The 12,796-nt window shown below is 40.8% G+C and overlaps 1 protein-coding gene across 1 annotated transcript in view; it reads left to right on the top strand.

The window, feature by feature from the left end:
• The window catches only part of TLL2 (tolloid like 2), a 121,498-nt gene that overhangs the window by 54,165 nt on the left and 54,537 nt on the right, over positions 1-12,796 (top strand). The gene's annotated exons all lie outside the window — the stretch shown is intronic.

Below are 12,796 nucleotides of genomic sequence, written 5' to 3'. Positions count from 1 at the left end.
GCCTGGAGCCTGCTTTGGATTCTGTCTCCCTCTCTCTTTGCCCCTCCCATGCTCATGCTCATGCTCTGTCTCTCAAAACTAAATAAACATTAAAAATTTTAAAGAAAAAAAATTCTTTTCCTTTTAATTTGGCTACCTCCTTCACTTCTTTTTTTCACATACCGCCCCCTACCCTTTTCTCTGTCACGCAAGCTTGATGACGTTGTATACATCCTTCCATACTTTTTTTCCACACACATGTATTCATATATACATTTAGGTAGAGATATAAACATATATTCAAATACAAGCTTCATCGCTTTAAAAAGTGGGATCATATTTGATACATGCTTTTTATGAATCATACTTTTCTCAGCAACACCTCATGAGAAACTCCTCTAATGCATTTGTGATAACTTTATTCTTTTGAATATTTTGCAAAATATTCCTGATATGGATGGACTGTAATTGATCCAGTCATTCCCTTGTCAATTAACATTCACTTCATTCGAAGTTTTTGCCTTCGTGAGCAATGCTGCATTGCACTGACATTCCTGAACACACATCCTCACACTCTTGTTTTTAACAGGTGTTGCTAGAACACATTTCAAAAGGTAAAACCATTCACGTTTCCATAGCAACTTGGGAGTGTGCCTTTTTCACTGTATCCTCTCTAGCACCAGGTACTAGCCGCGTGTTTAATAATGTAAACAGTGGTTTATTATTACTTAATATTTATTTCCTTGACTGCTGGTGACTTTCAACATTTCTTCCTGACTTTGCCAGTGATTTGGGGGCGCACTTCTGTGATTTGCCTCTTCCTGCCTGTCTTCTGCTCACTTTGCTGTTGGGTTGCTGATCCCCCTCTTTTCAGTCTGGCCTCCTTTAGAGAAAGGCAGATTCATTAGCTGCCCCGCCTCCCCCCACCCCGACCATGTGACAAATGTGCATTTGTTTCTGTATCTCACAGGATATTTACTTCTGGGACCATGTGCGGGGCTCCCTTTAAAAATCTGTGGTTTCCTGCTTTGCTTTTTCTAAGTATTTTGACTTGTGCTTTCTCAGACTCTCCAGACATCTGGTAATCTTAGTGGCACTTCATTTTGGCCACAGAAACCCAGCACTTAGCGCTAACAATTGAGCACAGGGTGTGAGGATGCAACTCGAGGGGTTTGCTATCCCTGCAGTAACATAGACGCCACACCTAATTTTTCCTTCCGTAGTGATTTATCGTTGCATAAAACCACGCCCAAACTTTGTGACTTCAAACAGTGGTTTGCTATCTTTCGCGATTCTGTGGGTTGACTGGGCTCAGTGGGATGTTTCCTTAGCTGACATCAGCCGGGTCACTCACCCAACTGCATTCCTCTAGCAGCTGGGCTGGGCCCGGATGGAAGGTCCAAAAAAGCTATAGTCACATGTGCCTCCACGTGGCTCTTCTCTCCACATGGACTTTTGTTTAGTTGTCTAACCTGAGATTTTTCTTACAGTATGGCGGCTGGCTTCCCAGGGGGAGGAAGCAGAAGCCACCAGTCCACTTAAGGCCTGAACTCAGAGTACCCAGAATGCCACTTCTGCCACATTCTATTGGTCGACACAAGCCTAACCAGCTTCAAGGAGAAGAAAATAGATTCCACCCCTCAATGTGAAAAACAGCATGAGCTCACAGGAATGAGAGCTGTGGCCATATTCAGAGACCAGCTCCTACCTTCTCTCGCTGCATCTTACCTGCCCACCAGCAACAGGCATTGTCAGGGGTCTTAGTATTTACTAGGTTGTTGGTGTAAAATGACCCAACCAAATAAACTTCGACAGTCAGACGCACTTGGGTTTGCATCCCAGCTTAGCCACTGAGTAGCTAGGACCTCAGATAAGTATTCAAACTCCACATACGACGTTTGGGGAGACTTAGAGGTAATATTTATGCAAAGTGCACAGCCAGGTTCTGGAATTTAAGAGGTGCTCACTGAATGTAGCTCGTCTACTTTTTCCTCCCTACCTCCACCTCCAAGAATAATATTATCCAGCATTAAAGTATATCATCCACCTCTGGACTGGGATTTCACAGCTGTTCAACAGCTGCACAGAAATACATTTAAAGGAGACCGGAAAGAATAAGGCTGTTGCAGTTTGTTAAAATTCTGTTTCTGGTAGGTTGGCCTGTGCATGGTACCCACACTGCACAAGAAATCTTCTTGGGGTTTTTAAGGCGGACAGTGACAATACTCCCCCAGCCACCCCTCCTCATACCCCTAAAATAGGCTAAATCCATAGTCCACAAACCCTCCAATGACCCTGGGCTTTTGGAAGTGGATAATGTCAAGGCTAGGCCAGTTTCTCCACTCTGTATTGCAGCAGCAGATGGGCAGGTCTTTAAGCATCCAGGGCAAGCCTGACCAGGAAAGAGACCCTCGTCACCCTCAAGGGTGAGCTGAAGGCAGGCTATTCTAGCCCGTCCCCCCCAGCTTTCCCTCCGTCAGCTCCATCTTTCCAGGGCACTGTCAGGCGCCAGCCTGGGGTGCCCCTTGTTTTTGTTTGAATTGAAGATAAGTTGTGTCAATCTCAGATTCCCCTTTAATCACAGCCTGCCCCCCTCCCACCACCCCCAGAAAAAGACCGCCCAAGCAGGAGAAAGGATCTGAGGAAGCCCCCCTGCCCCGGCCCCCCTAGCTTCAGCAGCAGGTTTATTTCCTGGCATTATGTGGCTCCCCTCAGCCCTGACGGCAGGGATTTGTGCTCCCAGCTCTGGGGAGGGCTGGGGGGCTCAGAGAATTGCTCACTCAGCATCCCCCTGGCAGACCGTTTGGTCAGAGGAGTCTCCCTCCCCTGGCAATGAGAGCTCAGCATGTATTTTGGGGCTGCTAATAGGATTAATGAAATGGAGTGTGTAACTGCTACTCCAATGAAGCTGTGACTGTTTTGATAGAGCCTGATTTCCAGAACCATATTCATAAAAGAGAATGAACCTTTCACTTTCAGTAACGGTTCCGAAGGGCTTTGTGTTGCAGGAAATAATAATGGAATCTTGTTTGCACTGGAGACCACAAACATGGGTGCAAAGCACCACTCAGCTCCCGGACCCCTGAATGTCACTAATGTCAGTATATCTGGGTGTAACCACTGAACCTAACTGTAGGCATTCTCTCTAGCCTGTCCCCGAATGCAGACCTTGACAGTGATTACTGAAGCTCGCACTGAGCCTTTACGACTGCAGGCATTTGACATTCATTACCTGGTTCAGTGCCCACAACACCACCATGCAGCAGGAAACAAGACTCAGAAGGAAGGAAAAGTGGCTTATCCAAGGCCACACAAGTAGCAAATGGCAGCATTTATCTTGAGCCTAAGTCTCCCAACTTAAAACCCCCTGCTCTCAACTTTTGGGCTATATCAGTGGTTCTCAAACGTCCCTGTGCTTTTGAACTACCTAAGAGCTTTAAAATCTCACATGCCTGGACTCCACTGTAGTTGGACCGAGTTGCCACCTCAGGGCAGGGGGCAGACACCAGAACTTTTAAAAAGCTTCCCAGTTGATTCACACGTGCAGCCAGGTTTGAAAACCATCATGCAGAATAATCCAGTCTCTGCTTTCACCGAGGGGCTACTCTTTAGTCTTCCAAGGTTCCCAGGCAAGGTATGAATTTGCCCATCACCCTGGGGTGGGGGTTATGCAGATGGCTTGGCTGTCGGGATGGTTGCGTCCAGTGTGGGGGTGACCAGTTAAAAAATCGAAAATTCCTAGTTCCTCTCTTGAGAAGGCTGGGTCAGGCCTGGTTCTGTTTATGGCACACCTGTGCCTTCTTCTGGAGATGGAACATTGAATGGCTGTGGCCGCGGTGCTTTTTCAGAGAGAATAGGGTCCACTCCCAGAGCCAGATAATTTAAATGGACTTTATCCCCCAGCCCACCCCAACCCCCAGTGTGTTAAATCCTTTCAGATGCCCCTGAGCTTCTCTTCAAATGTAGGACTCTTGGCCATAATAAATAATTACATCCTTCTATGTGGACTCCAATTCCAGATAGTAGTAATCCAAGAAAATCCAATAATGACAGTTGCATTAAGATCCTTCTTCCAGGCTAAGCAGAACATCTGTTTAGACATATTTTTAATCGGCAAATGCTTCCTGTGTTGAGTCCTCGGCAAATTAAATTTCTCACTGGACCGAGGGGGGAAGCTGTCATTCAATAACCCATCTCTGGAAATTACACCCCAGTCTCTTTCCAGGTGCACTTAAGATTTTCCCATGCTGACTCGGCTGCATACCGGCCCTAGCAATACGAGGTCACATGTATATATAGCACAGCTTGTCTGAGAAACATGGGATGTCGTAGTGCTGGTCCCTCAAATAGAGAGCTATTTCTGCCCATTCTGCAAAGGAGACTTGGCGGCAGAAGAAAATTAAGAGACTTGTTGAAAACCCTACGGGAAATGAATAACAAACTTCCACTTGCTACATCGCTGCCTGTGATTACTTAAGACGCGATGATTCTCAGGATTTAAACGTTAAGGGCGTTAGGGCTGCCGACATTTTGGAGGGGTTTCCGCCGCAGAATTGTTTGGACCGTAGGGCTGTTTATTTTTAGAATAACTCATCCAATTCATTCATTCAAAACACAAAAGCACCTGACTGTTTACCACCAACCAGGCACTGTGCTGGGTGTGAATAGAGTGGTGGACAAGCCAGCCACAGTTCCTGCCTGTGGGGACAACTCAATTTGAAGGCACTTAGCTGCGATTTGTAGTCGAGGGTTGGGATAGCCGATTAGAGTATCTGCAGAGGCCTCGCAGGTAATGTCAATGGGTGAAGTGGGCTAGACGGGACCAAAGAAAGGCGGGGAGAGGTTCTGACAACCAGGAAAACATGTCTTGGCTATGGTGAGCGGGTACTGCAGAACTCGAGTGGGTTATAAATGAGGGGACATGGACCCAGTGTTGCCACATCCTTCTGTTTTTCATGAAAATCTGTATTCTTATGTGAAATCCCTTGATTTTTAAAAGTTGGCTTCTGAAGTGATATTAAACAAAAAAAACAAAAAACAGTGTGGGCCAAGAGTGTCCAAGCCAAGCAAAGCACATCTGCGGGATGGGTTTATCCCAAGAGCTGCAAGTGTGTGACTTCTGATCTAGAAATTCTACCAGTAAAACAATTATTTTTAGGTTTAAAAATGTATTATATGCCAACCTTCTTGTTTATATGACTAACTGAATTAGTAGGAACCCCTATACAAATACAGAACTGCTAAAAATAGTATGTAAACCTTTCCACCCTCCTGAATAAAAGATACACAGTTAAGATCAAAGGATAGAAAGGGAAATTTCCATGATCAGAAGAAATAGGGAACACAAACCCATAAAATTAAGCCTCAGATGGTGGTAAGACTTCGCAGAGGGCATTCAAACTGGGCTAGGATTTGGGGAACAAGGGGCCTATAAATAAAGGAGATGTGGGCTTGGTCCCATGTGAAGCAGAAAGTGAATACTAAGATCTTGCATAAAATGAGCACTGTCAAAGGGCTTCATATTCACTAAAAAAGAGAGAGAGAATAGAAAATTCTGCCCAGTGGCTAAGAGGAGTGGCAAGAAATCTTGCTATCTTTCCTAGGCTCTAAGTGTGGCTAAAAAAAAGAAAAAAAAATCTTCTATGAGCAACTGAATCTGAAAGCTTGTTCCCTCTACAGGTGTAAGTTCTCAAATTACATTTCCTAAATATGGAAACCCTAAACTTAGAAATTAACTTAAAAATTGATCTAGGACCCTAGAATCCCAACAGCCCTGAAAAAATGAAAAATAGGGTCACATTCATAGTTGATGGCATCGAGGGCTCCTTCAGATAGAAATGATCTCCCCTAAAAGTGAACTTTAAATAAAAACATTAGATACACAAAGAGTTAATCTATGAAGGAGAATCAGCAGAGATAATAAATTGGTGAATTAGTACCCAATGACACAGAAATAATAGAACAGTCTGAAGGAGATTAAATAAGTATATGTAACGTGTCTAAAGAACCAACAGAAGAATTTGAAACTATAGTAGGGAGGGGGGAAAAAACAGGCAGATTAGGAAGCTACTAGATAGGTATGTCTTAGTGTTGGTCCCAAATAGAGAATTATTTCTGCCCATTCTCCACAAGAGAGTTGGCAGCAGAAGAAAATTAAGAGACTTACTGAAGACACTATGGGAAATGAATAGCAAACTTCCACTTGCCACATTGCTGCCTGTGATTACCTAAGGCACAATGATAGGTGACGGAATGACCATTAAACTATAAGGATACCTTCTGTTGGTAACAATAAAGACCAAAAGACATTGGAATGCTATCTTTGAAGTGCTGAAAGAAAAATATCTCTCAGCTTAGAATTCTGTACTTTCCCAGCTAAACTTAGTTTCCGGGGTGCAGATAAAATAAATTGATTGAAGGTGAAATAGACTGAAGATAAAATAAACTGAGAGAGTGTATGATCATCATGAGAGAATAATAAAAGATGCATTTCCACGAGGAAGATTTGAGATGTGAGAAGTAGCAGTAAGCACAGAAATGGTGTATATGAAGGCAGATATAAATCTGCATTGCAAACAACCATATCACTGGTAATAGTGACTAATTTGGGGTCTTAAAAGCAAGTAAACAATAACATGAAAAATTGGAAGTTCTGTTTACAAATTAAAATACTTTAAGATCCTCGTATTCTCAGAATGAGAATGGAGATTCTGATTTCTTCAGATCTACCTTATAGTTCACTAATTCTTTGTACTTTGTTAAGTCCAGTATGAATGTTAAAAATAAAAGTCAATACTAAAATAGAAAGGAGACAATGGAAATAAAAAGTAAATATAGAAAAATATCTTAATCCTATAGAAAGCAATAAAGGAGAAATAAAAAGAAGCAAAGAAAAAGATAGCAGATAGTGACCACACACAGAGAGAAGGAAATCAGCCCAGGTATATCAGTTATAAAATAAGTCTAATTCACCTGTTAAAAGAGAGATTCTTAGGGGCGCCTGGGTGGCTCGGTCGGTTAAGCGTCCGACTTCGGCTCAGGTCATGATCTCACGGTCTGTGAGTTCAAGCCCCGCGTCGGGCTCTGTGCTGACAGCTCGGAGCCTAGAGCCTGCTTCGGATTCTGTGTCTCCCTCTCTCTCTGCCCCTCCCCTGTTCATGCTCTGCCTCTCTGTCTCAAAAATAAATAAACGTTAAAAAAAAAAAATTTAAAAAAAAAAAAGAGAGATTCTTAGATTGAGCAATAAGAAAAAAAATGTAGCTATTTGATGTTTATAACAGACATAACTAAAATCTAATTACACTTATATGCAAAAATCCTCAACAAAATATTAATAAATCAAAACCATCAATGTATAAAAAATAATTATACACCATAATCAAATGAAATTAATCCAGGCATGCAAGGTTCAATATTTGAAAATCAACCAATGTAACCTTACCATATCAACAAGCTAAAAAAGAAAAATCCCATGATCATATCAACGAATACAGAAAAAGCATTTAACAAAATCTGACATTTACAATAAAAACACAGCAAGTTAGGAATAGAGAGAAATTAACTTGATAAAAAGCATCTGCCAAAACCTTACAGCTTATATCTTAAAGTAAAAGACTAAATACTTCCTCTAAAACCAGGAACAAGGCAAGGATGTCTGCTTTCATGCTCTTATTCAACATAGTTCTGGAAGTTATAGACACTGCAGTGAGGCAAGAAAAATAATTAAAGGCATGCAAATTGGAAAGGAAGAAATAAAACTGTTTCTATTTCCAAATGACTCGTTTGTGCGTGTAGAAGATCCGAAGGAATCTAAAAACAAAAAACAAATCCTAGAACTAATAAGCAAATTTAGCAAGATGGCAGACACAAGGCCAAAACCCCCAAATTGCTTATATTTTTTAATGTTTATTTTTTTTTTAGAGCGAGCACGCGCACGCGCACGCACGAGCGAGCAAGTGGGGGAGGGGCATAGAGAGACAGAGACACAAATCCAAAGCAGGCTCCAGGCTCTGAGCTGTCGGCACAGAGCTCAATGCGGGGCTCCTACTCACAAGCAGTGAGATCATGACCTGAGCTGAAGTCAGACACTTAACTGACTGACCCACCCAGGTGCCCCTACATTTCTATATACTAAGAATAATCATGCAGAAATCAAAATTTAAAACACAATACCATTTGTAAGCACTCAAAGAAAATGAAATACCTAGATATACACTTTTTAAAAGTTTTATTTATTTGTCTTGAGAAAGACAGAGACAGTGCGAGTGGGGGAGAGGCAGAGAGAGAAGGAGGGAGAGAGAGAATCCCAACCAAGCTTCGTGCTGCCAGCACAGAGTCTGACATGGGGCTCAAACTCACGAAACCGTGAGACCATGACCTGAGCCAAAATCAAGAGTCAGATGCTTAACTGACTGAGCCACCCAGGCACTCCATCCTAGATATACACTTTCAAAAAACATGTACAATGACTGTATACTAAAATTACACAAGGCTGATGAAAGAAACCAAGAAAGACCTACGTAAATGGAGAGACATACTATGTCCATGGGTTGGAAGACTGAATATGGTAAAGATGCCAATTATCTCCAAATTATCTACAGGTTTAATGTAATTCCTATCAAAATCCCAGCATGTTTTTTGTTTTTGTTTGTTGGTTTGGGTTGGTTTTTGGTTTTTTTAGACACAGACAAACTTGTTCTAAAATCCATATGGGCAGACATAAAATTTATATGAAAACATAACTAGAACAATCATGGAAAAGAAGCCTAAAAATGGGAGTAATCACTCTACCAGATTCTAAGGCTTACTGTATAACTACACTAAGCAAGACAATGTCATATTAGCAGAGGGATAAACACCGAGATCAATGGAACAACATAGAGAACCCAGAAATCAACTCACACACCATATAACCCAACAATTCCTCTCTTAGGTATTTATCTCAGAGAAATAAAAACTTATCTTCACACAAACACTTGTATATGAATGTTCATAATGGCTTTATTTGTAATGTCAAGAAACCACCCAGATGCTTTTTACCAGGTGCATGGTTAAACAAACTGTGGTGCATGCATACCATGGACTACTGCTCAGCAATAAAAGGAGACTATTGATACATAAAACAACTCAGATGAATCTCCAAAGAATTATGCTGAGCGAGAAAAGCCAATTCCCAAAGTTATGTACTGTAAAATTCCACTTATATAATATTCTTCAAATGACAAAATTTTCTAAATGGGGAACAGATTAGAGTTGAGAGTTTAGGGATGGATGATAGGAGAGGGGCAGGGAAATAAGATTATACAATGTCAACATGAGGGATCCTTAGGGTAATGCAGCTGTTTAGTATCTTGATGGATACACAAACCTATACATGTGATAAATGCCGTGCAACTACACACACACACACACACACACACACAACTATATGTGATGCTGGAGAAATCAGACTGAGATCAGTGGATTACATTAATGTCCATATTCGAGTTGTGATACTGTACTGTAGTTTCATAAAATGTTACTACCAGTGGAAATGGAGTTACACAGGATATACAAAATCTGTCTCTATTATTTCTTATAACTGCATGTGAATCTACAAGTATCTCAATAAAAGTTTCAATTTATAAAAACTATTTCATATACAATAAAAAAATAGAACCTCAGTATTATGACCATTGCAAAATTTATTTTATTGTTTGTTGTGGGAAATGTAATTTATTCACAGAATAACGCCTGTTGAATGACTCATTTAAAAAAAAGCATAATTACACAGATCAAAAATAAATGAGTGGAGAAAAGCTATATGAGGCAAACACTAATCAAAATAAAACTGATACTGTAATATCAATATCGGCCAAAAGAATCTTTGTTATGGATGAACATTATTACAGATAAAGAGGGTCATTAATGATGAAATAAATAATTCACCAGGAGCCTTTAACAATATTTTACTTGTATTAAAAAGCGTAGCCTTGAACAATATAAAGCAGAAGTTAAGAATAAAAGAGAAAATGACAATTCACAATCTTAGTTGTCAGGGATGCTTAAAGCACTTTTCTTGGTAACTGATACACCGAGGAGCCAAAATATTTGTAAACAGAATGTGTTAACAACATATGTAGCACCCCTTAACTATCAATTATGGAAATTGATGCGCATTATCCCAAGGACATATGGAACATTTATAAAAATCAATCACATACTGGGCTACAAAGGAAGAGTCAAAATACCAAAGAATTGATACCTTGGAGCATGGACTAGTCATCTATGGCCAGGAGGCCAAATCCAGCCTGCCATCTGTTTTTGCAAATAAACTGCTATTGGAACAGAGCCATACTCATTCATTTACATATTGTCTATGGCTGCTTTCACACTACAGTGGCATAACTGGATAGTTGCAACAGAGAATATATTAACCACAAAACTTAAAATATTTACTGTTGGCCTTTTACAGAAAAAAGTTTGCTGCCCACCCCGCGCCTGCCTTGGAGAATGGGTTCTTAGAACACAAAGTAATGTTAGACATGAATAACACCCACAGAGAAACAGATGTTTAGAAGTTAAAAGTCACACTTCTAAATAAGTCAAAGATCAAAAAGAAAGTCTAAATGGAGCTAACAGAATATATCAATGTCTGATATTGAAATGTGCATGTCAAATGATAGAATTCAGGTAAAGGGGAACTCAGAGAAATCTTAGCCTTAAAATGTTAGTATTAGAATGTAAGAAGGATTGAAAATTATGTGCCAAACACTCACCTAAAGAAGCCAGAAAAGGATGATCAACTGATTTGTTAGGAGAGTGCCAAGACAGTTCTGTAGGGGAAAAACTAATTTTTTCAACAAATTGTGCCGGAAAAACTGGATATCCACATGCAGAAGAATAAAATTGGACCCTTACCCCAGACCATATACAAAAATTAACTCAAAATGATTAAAGACTTAAATATAAGCACCAAAACTGTAGAAATGTAGGTGTAAATAGATATAACATAGATATGAATCTTAGTGAGGTTAGATTAGGCTGTAATTTCTCAGATATGGCCCAAAAAGCATAAGAAACAAAAGAAAAAATATGGATGCCTTGGACTTCATCAAAATTTAAAACTTTCATGCTTCAAAGGACACTATCGTAAAAGTGAAAAGACAACCTACAGAAAATATTTATCAGTCATATGTCTGATGAGGGTCTGGTATCCAGAATATATAAAGAATAATTATAACACTGTAAAAAGACAATCCAATTAAGACATAGACACAGGATTTGAAAAGACTTTTCTTCAAAGGAGATATGCAAACGACTGATAAGAACATGAAGAGCTGTTCGGCATCATTAGTCATTAGGGAAACACACATCAAAGCCATAATGAGACGCCACACCACACCCGTTAGGATGGCTAAAATCAGCAAGCTTGACAATAGCAAATGTTGACAAGTATGTGGAAACACTGGAACCCTGGTATGTTGCTGAGGGGAAGCAGTCTGGTAGTTCTTCGAAGGGTTAAATATAAAGTTACTGTGTGACCCAACAATTCCAGAGTTTGGCATATACCCAAAAGAACTGAAAGCATACTTCCACACAAAAACGTGTACGTTAATGTGCATAATAGCATTATTCGTGATAGCCAAAAAGTAGAAACAACCCAAATGCCCACCCGCTGAGAAACGGATAAACAAATGTGGTATATCCACGCAATAGAATATTATTCAGCCGTAAGTTACAATGCGGGACTGATCGATGCTACAACGCGGATGAACCCTGAAAACCTATTAAGTGAAAGAAGGCCAGACACAAAATGCTACATGCTGCATGATTCCATTTATGTACAATGTCTAGAATAGGCAAATCCATAGAAACAAAAAGTGGATTTACTGGTTGCCAAGGACTGGGCGGGGTGTTGGGGGGAGGGTAGGAATGGGGAGTGACTGCTAGTAGGTTTCTTTTTGCGGGGTGAAAGGGTAGAGTTCTGCAGTGGTGATGGTTGCACGACTTTGTGAATATACAAAAAACCACCAAGTCGTGTACCTTCAAAGAGTGTCTATTAGGGTGTGTGAATGATATCTCCAGTTTTTAAAAAAGAGAAGAAGATAGAAAGGAAACATCAGAATAAAATAAGTGAAAATGGAAGGAAGTAATAAAATACGTAAAATTAATGAAATAATAAAAAATGAAAGGGACCAACAAAATGAAAAGCTGATTTTTAGGGAAACGATGCAGAAACTAGAGAGCAAATGCTCCAAGTGAGAATCATGAGGGAATCTGAGCAAGCAGCCTGAAAACAAAACGTTACATTGTCTGAATGACCAAGAAAATGAATGTGGAGTCAGCTCTTTGGTTGCCATAGGTTTGAGCGATTTTATCCCACCTGTCTATCTCTGCTATTTCCAGGAGCCACACCTTGGACTCAGGACCTTAACAGACTCTCCATTTCTTCTGCACGTTTCTCTCTGAAAGGTCCAGCTGTGCCAAGAGGCTGGGAGGAGTTGGGGATTTTCTGAGGCTTTTTCCAGGGGGTTATCTTGCAAAGAGCTTATTTTCCCAGCATCACAGACTGGTTCACTCTGTTTGTCAGACTGGCCAAATCGTTTTCAAACTTTCCAACACTGATGAGTATTTCATCAGGGCAGGGGACTGGTTCAATAGTTTCCTCGGGTGTTCCCAGTGCTAAGAAGAGAGCACACCCCTAACTCGGCTCCTTCCCAAAGGATGCCTTGTCCGGGCAGCTTGAGTCTGAGGGTCTCTGGCTGCCCTTTGCCCCACAGGGCCTGTTCAAGGCTTCCAACAAGCCAGACCTGCTTCCCTCAGAGGCCTGGCACCC

Source organism: Panthera pardus, unplaced genomic scaffold (genome assembly GCF_024362965.1).
Source record: "Panthera pardus isolate Hobbes unplaced genomic scaffold, ASM2436296v1 HiC_scaffold_22, whole genome shotgun sequence".
In the NCBI taxonomy this organism is placed as follows: domain Eukaryota; kingdom Metazoa; phylum Chordata; class Mammalia; order Carnivora; family Felidae; genus Panthera; species Panthera pardus.
This window is presented reverse-complemented; position numbering and strand designations above follow the sequence as displayed.